Source organism: Diabrotica undecimpunctata, chromosome 9, assembly GCF_040954645.1.
Source record: "Diabrotica undecimpunctata isolate CICGRU chromosome 9, icDiaUnde3, whole genome shotgun sequence".
NCBI lineage: Eukaryota > Metazoa > Arthropoda > Insecta > Coleoptera > Chrysomelidae > Diabrotica > Diabrotica undecimpunctata.
This window is the reverse complement of record NC_092811.1, coordinates 61082792-61097278: the sequence shown is the minus strand read 5'-3', so window position 1 is coordinate 61097278 and position 14487 is coordinate 61082792.

The window sequence follows — 14487 nt, the reverse complement described above, 5'->3', positions numbered from 1 at the left end:
GAAAGTGACTGGCAATCGCCCAAATGCAAACGACCAAGGACAGTTGTCAGCGTAGCCGAACAACAGACAGAAATAATAAAAAGGAGAAAGGAAAAGGAAATGGATTCTAATATCAAACAAATCCATGAAAAACGTCAAGACAAAGAAAAAAGGATGCAACAAGGCACCAGTAAAACACAAAACACCGAAATAAATACAGAAAAGACTACAAAACCTGCGCCAAAACCACCGGCCATAATTTTGAAGTCCGTTAATGAACACCAGCGAGTTTTCCAAAAAGCCGCTGAGAAGAAAATTATCTCCGTGAATAAGTTTCCAAGATCGGGAAGGACGATCGTTATACAAACGAAAGCACGTGAAGACTACTTAGGAATGGTCAAGATCCTTGAAAATCATGAACCAAAATTGGAATTCGTTGCCTATCCAATAGATGGCGACAGAATGAAACGTGTAGTAGTCAGAGGGCTGGCCGCCACTACTGACCCAAAAATTATACAAAATGAACTACAGGAACAAGGCATAGAAGCCACTAGGGTGATAAACATCATCTCTAAGAAAGAGGACAAAAAGCCGCTACCTATGTTCTTGATCACCATCCGTGAGGAAGACGATCAAAAAATTAAATCTCTAACTAACATCTGCTACATGAAAATTCATGTAGAGGACGAAATCAAGAACACAAGGGAAACCATGCAGTGTTACAACTGCCAAGGTTACTATCATAGCTCCAAGGCGTGCCATTGTGGAGCTAAGTGTGTCAAATGTGGAAAAAACCACATCAGCAGCGAATGTGATATGGAGGGCGAATTCACGCCTAAATGCGCCAACTGCAACGGTGAACACACCGCCAACTACCGCGGATGCACAAAGGCACCGAAAAGAAGAGTCCCAGTCAGGACACAGCAAAGTAAACAAATAAACAGTAAACCCACCAATAACGGAGTCAGCTATGCACAAGCAACAAAGAACCAGAAAGAAAGCGAATCCACAACTGCAGTTACAGAAGCTGCAGCTCTCATTGCAAATTTTAACAACGATATCAACGCCAAAATGGCACGCTTCTCCACAATGCTGGAGCAACTCACACAAGTTATGACAGTAATAAGCTCCTTCGGTAAGCAATGTTAGTACACCAATCGGGAGATCTACGCATTGGGTCTTGGAACTCAGGTGGATTATACACAAAAATAAATCTTCTGGACGAAATCGCAAATCGATTAGAATTAGATATCATAGCCCTACAAGAAACCAAGCTGGTGGAGAGGAAGAAAACAAAATTCCCAGGCTATGACATCTACAGGACAGACCACCGAGCGAACTCGGGAGGAACAGCCATTATGGTCAAAAAAGGAATAGAGCACCAAAACATACCTACACCCGATGGTTTGGTCACAATGGAAGCCACGATAGTACAACTAATCGCTGGAAACGAGACACTAAAAATCGTCTCAGCATACGTTAGGCCTAATGAACCGATCCTAGACGAGGACCTCAACAAAATCCTGAATTCAGAAGAACCCACGATAATCATAGGAGACTTAAATGCGAGATCACCGAACTGGTACGACAGAAGGACGAATCCGAATGGCAGACGGCTCTGTGCCTATCTCGAGACAAAGAATAACACATATGCAGTCGGACCAACAGATCCAACATGCTACAACGGAGTAGCAGAACCCACTCATCTCGATATTGCAATCCTACACAACGTGGGTCAACAATATGAAATACACTCATTAAATGAAGGCGATTCCACTCATAATCTAATCGTCCTGACCCTAGGCGCTATTGATATTAATCAATTGCAGCCTCACAAGAGAAGCACAGTAAACTGGCCAAACTACAGAAGAATAGTGAGCGAAAACATCGGTGCGATACCCACTATAAACAACATCGCCGAACTAGAAGATAGTGTGGTTAAATTAGAAAACACAATTAAAAAAGCCATCGATGCCAGCTCAAAAGAAATTGTAGTTAATACGATAAGCGGAAGATTCAGGGACATTAGTACCGAACTAAAGGACCTGATCAAAGAAAAAAACAGAAAAAGACGTAGAGCCTACCGAACAAGAAATCAAGAAGACAAGAGGATTGCAAACGAGCTGGACAGAGAATTCAAGAGACAACTGCAAAATCACAGAAACAAAAGCTGGGATAACTATATTCAAGAGCTAAACCCAAACAAATCCGGTTTCTGGAAACTGTCAAGGAAAATCGCAGAGAGAGTCATTTTAAAAAGACTCAATGATGAATCTCTAGCTTTGGGATCTATACCAGAATCTCAGTTTGGATTCAGATCTGAACATTCTTGCGAACTTCAGGTACTGAGACTAACAGAACACATAACTAAAGGCTTCAACGAAAAGTTGTACACAGCAACTGCGTTCCTCGACGTGAGTAAAGCGTTCGATAGGGTATGGCATCTGGGTCTACTTTATAAAATGAGTAACCTAGGTTACAGTGAGGCGATGACATGTCTTCTTGCGTCATACCTGGCCAACAGAAGGTTCAGAGTTAAGATAGGACCAACACTATCTGAGCTCGGGACTCTGGAGGCGGGTGTGCCCCAGGGGGCGGTGCTGTCGCCTTACCTGTACACTATCTACACTGCTGACACTCCGACAGACCCCAGAACACTGGTTAGTCTGTACGCGGACGATACAGCCATAGCAGCCAGTAGCAGAGACCCAAACCTGGCTGCAAACCACCTGCAAAGTGCTCTGAATAGATTCCAAAGATGGTGTATAAAGTGGAAAATTGCACTAAACCCGAACAAGACACAAGCCGTTATGTACAAACACAGAAAAAAGAGACCGGACAGGGAGATCACGGTAGGAAACACCCCTGTAGAATGGACGAACGAGGCTAAATACCTCGGAGTCACACTAGACAGTAAACTCAATTTTACAAACCACGTCAAACAAACTGTCTACAAAGCAAAAGCACTTAGAAGTCAACTCTCACCGCTAATAGGCAGAAAGAGCAAACTTCGATTTAAAACAAAAATGAGAGTAGCTAACAGCATAATACTACCCTCCTTAACTTATGCATCTGCCGCCTGGGGACACACATGCAAATCCAACAGAAAGAAAATCCAAACAACACAAAATTGAATAATAAGAGAAGCTTTGAACCTACCAAGCTACGTACCGCTAAGATACCTCTACAGGGACTCAGGAGAAAAAAGAATATTAAGAATCATGGACGAAAGAGCCCATAAGATCTTTAACGAAGCCAGAAACCATCCTAATACAAAATTAAGAGAGTTGACAAACTACGATATAAACCACAGACTGGTACATAAACGGCCAATGCAACAGCTCATAGGATATAGGAACTAATAAACATGAAGAAAAGAGATAGCCACAGATTAAACTGAAAGAAAAAGGTAGACAGTGAGCAACAAAAAAATTTTTTAGTTTTTAAGTACAATATACACCGAGGTGTGTGCAGGCACTATACACCCGGGAATACACACCTCAATCACACCCACACATAGCTGATAGAATAGAACTAAGTTAGATATAGGTATATACACGGAGTGTGTGAGAGCGCTATACACTTGGGAATGCACACTCCATAGTTAGGTTAGCATAGGTAGATAATAAAATAATAAAATGCTCACTGGCTAACAAAGCCACGCCAATAAAAAATAAAAAAAATTTAAAAACGCACCTTACTTAACACCATCGTTAAAAACCGGGAAAAAGTATACGAACTGACAACGACGAAAACTAGCATAACCCGCGAAACCGGGAATTTTATCGTCTGATTCTGTGGCTAACCGCCATATAGAACGGAGATAATTAATAAACCGATGAAAAAATGTTTAAAAATAAAAAAAAATTTTTGAAAAAACTGTATGTCGATTTCATACAGTTACAAATTCAAAAATGATAAGCAATATAAAAATATAGTCATAGCCAACAGGCACAGGCCCTTCAGGCATAAAAATCGCAAATTCCGAGCATTGAGACCATGTGCGGCAAACATGAGCTTGATGGCCGGACAATCCCATCGAGCGCCCAGCCGACGAGGAGAACAAAATCCATTTTTGTCAAATCGTCGGCTGAGCGAACGAGCACCCACAAAACACTTCTGGTCAGAGAGCCGCTAGTCACGACTGGGGACTCTCTGACCACAACACACGAAATTTTTTAGGGACTCCAGTCCCGACGTTAAGATAAATAAAAAGAAACAGTAAAGTAAATAGGGAGAAAAGCCGACATTTAGGCTACCCCTACAGTTAGGTGGCATAACCACAATTATTAAAAACGGAAGGTACTTCATTACCCAAAGTACCTTAGTAAATTCTAAGATCATAAGCCTCCTCACGTTATTAACACGCTGAGGAGGGGTGGAGGAAAAGCCCGGGGGTCAGATAGGTACCAACTCGACTAGCGAGGTGTGACCGGTTTGATCTTCGAACATGTGGATCCCTGTCTTATATTGGTATACACATGTTCCTAGGGGTAGGGTTGATCACCTCGTGTGTTAATGTGTGTGTGCCTTTATAATACCTTAGAATTAAATAATTTTTGATTATTTCACATTTTCTGACCATTTTAAGTAATCAAACAAAGATTTTCTTTATGTATTGTGACAGAGAGCAACCAAACATTATAGGGATATATATTTGATTACAGTGCTAAATAAATGTAATGCGCTTGCGCGAATTTTGTTTTCATTTTGCAATCTCTTATATAAAAGATTTAACTGCAATCCCTTTATAATACCTGTTTTACGGATGCTATTATATTCACCAGCAATTTTTTTTTCTATGTTGAATGCTTCTGTTTGGACCAACCACTGCCAATTTTAGTGTTTTCAATGTTTTTAAACCTTTTAATTATTGAAATTAGATTTTTTTCCTCCTAAATAATTTTTGATTATTTCACGTTTTCTGACCATTTTCAGTAATCAAACAAAGATTTTCTTTATGTATTGTGACAGAGAGCAACCAAACATTATAGGGATATACATTTGATTACAGTGCTAAATAAATGTAATGCACTTGCGCGAATTTTGTTTTCATTTTGCAATCCCTTATATAAAAGATTTAACTGCAATCCCTTTATAATACCTGTTTTACGGATGCTATTATATTCACCAGCAATTTTTTTTCTATGTTGAATGCTTCTTTTTGGACCAACCACTGCCAATTTTAGTGTTTTCAATGTTTTTAAACAGTTAGTGCTTTACTAGGAGCGACTGACCTGACGTCAACAGAGCTTTTCAGCTCTACGGTGGGTAAGACACCGTTAGTGGCGCAGGCACTTGACTTTCTTTTAAAGCGAAGAGCGGATGTTATTTTGTTATTAGCTTAAACCGCAGAGAGACTGATTTTATAGGCCTCTCTCGGAGGGCTATAATAAATAGCATTCCGTTGAAAAATACGGGAAGTCTGTATGGTGTCGACAGGGATGACACTGTAAGGCTTAGATATCTGAATCTAAGTCGGACAGCAACGGCCCCTGCGCCTACAGGACGAGAAACTGCAAGTGGCACCCTCCTGGAAACAGGAGTGAACAACCGTGACAGGGCCTGGGAAGGTACCCAGAATCCTCTCGATACGTATCGAGAGGAAAAACAAAAAACCGCAATCTTCAAAATAAGCAGCTCCCAAATGTCGTCGGTTTCATCTGAAACCACCGAGCTTCCAGCTCAAGTCGTTGCAAGCCCCGCCCCCTTACCTGATCTCGAGTCAGAGTATGTATCTCACGATACAGCTCCAGACTCTATCCCTCATCCCTCATCTCCAACCGTTTCAGAGCAATCTGAAATGGACACCCACGAGCGTTTGTCGTTAGACGAATATAGCAATGATGCGATTGACACTCAGTCAATCTATTCAGACCTTGACTTAACCAACAACGCAGACAACTCCGCCGCGGACTTTTATAAAACCAGGTCGGTTTTCGAAAAAAATAACATCTACACTGTTCGTCGCAGAGAGGACGGGAAGGCCCCCATCAAGCGGCCATGTTACAGCCCGGAACAAAGTTCCGATGATAAAGACGTCGCTTCGCAAATGAACATCCTCATCCAGAAAATGGATGAAATGCAGAGAAGCCATAATAGGCAAATCGAGGCTTTGATGGAACAACTGTCAGAGCTTCGCAACGAAATAAAGCAAAAGGACAAGGAAAATAAAGAGTTAGTTGCGCGAATAGTGCAACTAACAGAGAAAAAGGAGGAGGAGCATAAAGTTCCCGTAAAGCGCACACGCGAGGCAAGTGCCAGCAGGCACAATGATAAGAGGGTCGAACAACCCGAAAAACTGGCGAAACACCACGAAAAGGTCCAAAAACCGACAGGTGTAGAACCCCGTGAAGAAGTTTGGCAAGAGGTGACCAAAAAACCAAAAAACAAGAAAGCTACCACTGCTAAACACAACGACGAAGTCACGCCCACTGAAACAGTGAGCGTAGCACAACGACAACGAACTCTTGTCGAAAAAAGACAAGAGAAGATAATGGATGACGAGATTAAAGCCCGTCAAGCCAAAAAACGCAGAAGGAAAACATACAAACAATGCCCAGTACAAGCAAAAGTACTAAAAACGACGAACCAGTGGTAGCTACTGAAAAACAAGCTAAATTGCCAAAACCACCGGCAATAATTCTAAAAACTGTAGGCGAAAGCCAAAATATCCTCCGCAAAGCGGCAGAGAAATCCATCTCATCAGAAAATAAATTTGCAAAATCTGGGCGTTCCATAGTAATACAAACAAAAAGCAGAGAGGGGTACCTAGAGATGGTAAAAATCCTTGAAAACCACAAACCGGCTGTCGACTTTATAGCTTACCCTATAGACACACCGAAGACGAAAAGACTTGTAATCAGGGGATTACAAGTCAACATGGACCTAAAGACAATTGCGGAAGCAATTGAAGACAAAGGCATAGACCTTATCAAAATTGAAACAGTAAGATCACTGAGAGAGGGGAAAAAACTCCTACCTCTCTACAAAATCACTGTTCCGGAAGAGGAAACAGAAAAAATGAGAAAAGTCAACAACCTCTGCTACCTCAGAATACGAGTAGAAGATGAAACTAGACAGCAAAGAGATGTGGTACAATGTTACAATTGCCAAAACTTCTATCACGGATCTAGTGCCTGCCACTGTGCCTCGCGTTGTGTAAAATGCGGAGGACAACACAGATCATCTGAATGCCAAAAGGATAAGGAAACTGCAGCCAAATGTGCCAACTGCGGAGAGGCACACACAGCAAACTACAGGGGGTGCTCAAGAGCACCAAAAAGGAAAACTAGAGTAACAACTACTCCCAAATTCAGAGATGCACCAAGTGCACCCACCACCCGGCCTAATGTAAGTTATGCCGCAGCGACAAAAGCAGCTGAACCCCCAAAAGCTGCCCCTGTAGCACAAACGAGCGCCTCCACCGACAGCGATAAACTTATCGCTGCCATGAACAATCAGTTAAGAGCATTCACAGATCATTTCTCGGGAATGTTCGAAAAAATTACACTTGTCCTCGATGCGATGAACAGATGTAGAAACGAGTAATGCCGGAACAGTTGGACGAGCTAAAGATCGGATCGTGGAATTCGGGCGGGATTCGTTCGAAAATTAACATTCTAGACGAGATTACCAACAGACTCGCTATAGATGTCATGGCCTTACAAGAGACTAAACTAGTCGAGAGAATTAAAACAAAAATTCCTGGTTATGTCATCTATAGAGAAGATCGTACTGCACGCTCAGGTGGCACGGCCATTATGGTAAGAGGGCAAATAGACCATCATCTAGTGCCCACACCACTTGGCCTGGTCACCATGGAAGCGACAATAGTTCGAATCGTTATGGCTAACGAAACGCTGAAAATAGTTTCAGCATACGTTAGACCACGCGATCCGGTACTAAACGAAGACCTCGATCTAATATTAGATTCCGACGAACCGACGATAATTATCGGCGATCTGAACGCTAGGTCGCCCAACTGGTTCGACAGACGCACGAACGTTAACGGTAGACGACTCTGTGCCTATCTCGAAAACAAAAATAACACCGTAGTAACGGGTCCCACAGACCCAACATGCTTCCATGGAGAACTTCCGTCACACATCGACATAGCAATTCTGCACAACATAGGGCAACAACATGAAATTCAATCAGTAAATGAAGGCGATTCCACGCATAATGTAATCGTCATGACCCTAGGCGCAGTGGAACTAAACCCACTACAGCCCCACCAAATAAAGAAAACGAACTGGCCTAACTTCAGAAGAGTTGTAAGCGAAAATATTGGAGCAATTCCAATAATCAATAACATCGAAGAACTAGAAGAAAGTATCACAAAACTAGAGCAAACAATGCTAAATGCCATCGATGCCAGCACAAAAACAGAAAATAAAATAACGCAAAAAGGCAGATTCAAAGAAATTTCAAATGAGCTAAAAGACCTCATTAAAGAAAAAAATAGAAAAAGAAGAAGAGCGCAAAGAACGAGAAATCAGGAAGACAAAAGAATTGCTAATGAATTAGACAGAGAAGTCAAAAGAAGACTAAACGAGCACAGAAGCGAGCACTGGGACAATTTTATCCAAGAATTAAATCCAAATCAATCCGCATTCTGGAAAATATCAAAAATACTCAGAAAAGATAAAAAACCTATACCGCCCCTACACGGACCAAACGGTAGAGTATTTACCGAACAAGAAAAAGCTGAAGTAATGCGAGAGACACTCGAAACAAACAATATGCAAAACTTTCACCCGGCAGAAGATTTAGACTTCACGGAGGAAGTAGAAAGAAGCGCTAGACGCATAAGAAGAAGAAAAGGCATAATAGGCCTAGAACACACAAGCCCGGAGGAAATTAAAGATCTAATTAAATTATTAAATCCAAAGAAAGCAGCTGGACCTGATAAAATCACTAACAGGGCAATTAAAAATGTACCAAACAAGATCATAGTGTACATTGCAAACATAGTAAACGGTATATTACGACTAAGATATTTTCCAGACAGATGGAAAGAAGCCGAAGTGATAATGATTGGAAAACCGGGAAAAGACGGGAGCTTTCCACAAAATTACAGACCAATAAGCCTACTTTCATGCCTAAGTAAAATAGCCGAAAGAGTAATCTTAAAAAGACTACAAACAGAGTCTGAAACAATTGGAATGATACCAGAAGCGCAGTTCGGCTTTAGATCCAGACACTCTTGTGAACTACAGGTACTTAGGCTTACAGAGTTCATTACTAAAGGTTTTAATGAGAAAATGTACACCGCTACAGCGTTTCTAGATGTTAGTAAAGCTTTCGACAGAGTATGGCACGAAGGCCTTCTCCACAAAATGAGTCAAAATGGATTCAGTGAGGCGATGACATGCCCTATCCGAAGTCGGAACTCTGGAGGCAGGTGTGCCTCAGGGAGCGGTGCTATCTCCGTATCTGTATACCATTTATACCGCTGATACACCCAGCAACCATAAAACTCTGCTTAGCCTGTACGCAGACGATACAGCGTTAGCAACAAGCAATAGAAACATAAATTTTGCAACCAGAGATTTACAACGCTCTCTGAACAGATTATATGCATGGTGTATAAAGTGGAAAATAGCACTAAACCCGGATAAAACACAGGCCGTCATGGTTAGAAAACGGAGACAAATACCCAATATGGAACTGAATCTTGCAAACGAAAACATAGAATGGAGCAATCAAGCTAAATACCTAGGAGTGACCCTTGATCACAAGCTCACATTCACTGAACATGTTAATCAATCAGTACACAAAGCAAAATTAACTAAGATACAACTTGCCTCGCTGATAGGCAAGAAAAGCAAATTAAGTTTCTGGACAAAAATAAGGGTAGCAAACAGCATAATCCTTCCAACACTAACATACGCATCAGCAGCATGGGGACATACATGCAAATCAAACAGGAAGAAATTACAAGTAGCTCAAAATCAGCTAATTAGAGATGCACTAAATGTACCGAAATACGTACCATTAAGATACTTATACAGGGATACAAAACAGAAAAGAATTCTCCACACAATGAACGAAAAAGCACATGACATTTTCAACGAGATAAGAGATCATCCAAACAGAAAGCTCCGAGAGCTAACGGGCTATGAAGCAAACATCAGGACGACGCATAGACGGCCTAAACATCAATTAGCTGGATATGTCCCAGTAGCATAAAAGTAAACGTTAAGACTGAGATAGGCACAGACTAGTCAAACACAACGCGGGTTAGAAGTAGAAAAAAAAAAAAAAAAAAAAAAAAAAAAAGGTAGCAACTGGGGACTGGCATTTTAAAGTTCCAGGCACCAGGAATTACCACCAAAAAAATATTTAGTTTTAAGTTTTAGTTTTAGTTTAATAAAATCCGTTAAAAGACCTTCTAACTACGCGAGTAAATTATAGTGACCATGAATAGACTAGCTATTCATAATTCGGTAATTCGGTTACGGTAATTCTAGTGACACTGATCCCCGTCACATGCACACATAAACACGTGAAAAGTACAAAGAGAGCCTTCTGCTCTCTTCGTACAGCCAACTCTTGGCTCAGGCCCTTAAGGCAGGTCTAATTGGGAGACCAAAACGCGACTCTCTGAGCATCGAGGCCATGTGCGGCAAGCATGGGCTCGGTGGCCAGACCAGTCGGGCGCTCAGCTGGCGAGGAGAACAAATTAATTTTTGCCAAATCGGCAGCTGAGTGACCGAACACACACATTCCTGTGCGGAGGGACATCAGCTCAGGCTGATGCCCCTCCGCGCAGGGCACACACATTCTAGGGACATCAAGTCCAAAGTAATGCTAATACCAAATAAATTCAGTAAAGTAACTAGGGAGAAAAGCTCTTAGCTACCCCTTAATTTCAGGTGGCCTAACCACAACCATGTAGATACGGAGGGCTTTATTCATTACCCAAATAGCCCGACGTAAAGTTCATAAGCCTTCGCTGCGTATGTCAGACGTAGTGAAGGGGTGGTGGAAAAACCTGGGGGTCAGATAGGTACCGATCCAGAATGACTAGCTCTTCTGGAGCGAGACCGGTCTGATCTTCGGACATGTGGATCCCACTGACTAGCAGTGGTATACACTTGTCACTAGGGGTTGGGTTGAACGCTTCGCGTGTAAGTGTGTGTGTGTCTTTATAATACCTGTTTTACGGATGCTATTATATTCACCAGCAATTTTTTCTATGTTGAATGCTTCTGGTTGGACCAACCACTGCCAATTTTAGTATTTTCAATGTTTTTAAACCTTTTAATTATTGAAATTAGATTTTTTTCCTCCTAAATAATTTTTGATTATTTCACGTTTTCTGACCATTTTAAGTAATCAAACAAAGATTTTCTTTATGTATTGTGACAGAGAGCAACCAAACATTATAGGGATATATATTTGATTACAGTGCTAAATAAATGTAATGCGCGTGCGCCAATTTTTGCACTTACATAAAAGATTTAACTGCAATCCCCTTATAATACCTTAGAATTAAATAATTTTTGCTTATTTCACGTTTTCTGACCATTTTCAGTAATCAAACAAAGATTTTGTTTATGTATTGTGACAGAGAGCAACCAAACATTATAGGGATATATATTTGATTACAGTGCTAAATAAATGTAATGCGCTTGCGCGAATTTTGTTTTCATTTTGCAATCCCTTATATAAAAGATTTAACTGCAATCCCTTTATAATACCTGTTTTACGGATGCTATTATATTCACCAGCAATTTTTTTCTATGTTGAATGCTTCTGGTTGGACCAACCACTGCCAATTTTAGTGTTTTCAATGTTTTTAAACCTTTTAATTATTGAAATTAGATTTTTTTCCTCCTAAATAATTTTTGATTATTTCACGTTTTCTGACCATTTTCAGTAATCAAACAAAGATTTTCTTTATGTATTGTGACAGAGAGCAACCAAACATTATAGGGATATATATTTGATTACAGTGCTAAATAAATGTAATGCGCTTGCGCGAATTTTGTTTTCATTTTGCAATCACTTATATAAAAGATTTAACTGCAATCCCTTTATTTTATCTTCCCTTTATTTTTATTATTTTATCCCTTTAAACCTGTTTTACGGATGCTATTATATTCACCAGCAATTTTTTTCTATGTTGAATGCTTCTGGTTGGACCAACCACTGCCAATTTTAGTGTTTTCAATGTTTTTAAACCTTTTAATTATTGAAATTAGATTTTTTTCCTCCTAAATAATTTTTGATTATTTCACGTTTTCTGACCATTTTCAGTAATCAAACAAAGATTTTCTTTATGTATTGTGACAGAGAGCAACCAAACATTATAGGGATATATATTTGATTACAGTGCTAAATAAATGTAATGCGCGTGCGCCAATTTTTGCACTTACATAAAAGATTTAACTGCAATCCCCTTATACATTCCTGTACGAGACGTTGAAGGAGTAGGTCACTGGAAACATACCAACTTCTAAACAACGTCGGCGGGAAATTTGAGAGAGTGTATACTCTGAAAATTGCAGTACATAGATTGTCTTGGAAGTAAGCGTCAGACAAGCCGAGGTACCCAGTGGTAGGCAATAAAAGTTCGAAAGTACGGGGTTTCAGTAGAATATACTGGCCCCGGAAATTGTCCATTTATTGGCAAAATCGCAGGGCGTTTAGGCGAGAACGACGACTTATAATTCCGGTACAAGACATACAACGAGGGACCATTTAGCAGCGTGGTAACGCGCGGTGAGTAAGGCCAGTATCAAGTCAACAAAGCACACGTTAAGTAGAACAAGCCTTTTTTTCGGGGGGTTTACAACCCCCTGGCTTCCGTGAGGCTGCGGGGCCTGCTTATAGTCTGTGCTTTGCATTCCAATCATAGTGAAAATGCCTGGTTCAACCAGGTCTGCCATATCCTCCCGGTCTGTGACCAGATCACAGACCGCGGCACTTTCGTCAAACCCTTAGGCGCCTCTTATTCAATCCGAACCTGAACCCGAAGAACACGAAGAATCCTACAATCCCGCTGCATCTGCCCACGAATTAAAGCAACTCCAGGCTGAAATCCTTATCCTCCAAACTCGCTTCAATATGAAGCGCAGGGAAGTGGAACTACACGACCCAAATCATCCGATGCTCGCCAAACACGACTCCGAATACCCTCCTCTACCTCCTACCCACAAAAAACTCACCATCAAACACACACCAGCTCCTGAATCTCGATCACAATCACAAAAATCCACAGCCGCTCAAAATACTCACACTTCATCACCTCAAATTCCTCAAATTCCTCAAAAAACACCCACATCATCTTCTCAAATTCAACCTAGCACGTCCAACACTCAACCTCAACCCTCCACTTCAAAATCCTTCGCTAATGCCATCAAAGCTCCACAAACTTACAAGCCTAGAACCAATCCCAATATCACAAACTCAATTAACAACCCAAAAACATTCGAATACCTTATAAAGGACATACCGCAAGATTTGTGCAATCAACGCACTTTCTTTAGAGTTCTCAACTGCATTCCTTTATTGTATCAAAAGATACACTCTCTAAAAGTCTTAAGCCACGGCATAGCCCATCTCAGAACCCTTCACTCCCTAAACGCTGAAGAAATGCAGTTAAAAATACACAAAGCAACAGGACAGACTCAAATTAAAATCTCATCTAGAAATCACAGTTCCACAAATCAAGCTCCCAAACCTTCTAATTATTTGTTCCTCATAGTGAACGTCTCACACGATTACGACGAGGAAGAAATAAAACAAATCCTAATCGAGCAAGAAATTCCTGTCTCCAGATTGTGGAGAGTCAAATCTCTGCAAACTGGAAAAGACACACTCTGACGATCGAAAGATCAACTCCACCCTTCGACCTAACCACCGATTTAAAAAACACCATTAAACTTAGTACCCTTGTCCTTCTCAATATCCTTCCCGAAAGGAGAGATCTCATCACTTCAATCACAAGCTCTGTGATTGAAAAGATATTCGGCCACACAATTGTATTGTCTGGCCACAATAACACCGTAGATATCTCCTTCCATCCTAACTACTAAATCCGCTGTTAATGGATTTCACAATTGGTGCAGTTAATTGCCAAGGGATCTCTAAAAAGAGACCCCTAATCAAACATATCCTGCAAAATCACAACATCCAAATCCTCGCCCTAACTGACACACTTTGTCAAAACACTCCGACTTTTGCAGGATATACTACAATCTATCGAAGCCGCTGTCAGGTTTCCCGTGGGAATGGTATCCTTATCAAACACGGACTACCACACTCCCCCCACGTATTTCCACAAAACGTCCCTCCACCCAACGTGGACTTCCTGGCAATTGATCTGCATCTCCCTAACAACCAAACCCTTACGATAATCTCTTACTACAGACATCCAGCAAACCCGCTTTCTTTAGAACTTTTAGAGTATTTCTCTACTCTAAATAAAGCAATTCTCATGGGCGACCTGAACTGTAGACACACTCAATTCGGTGATCACTCCACAAATCCGGAAGG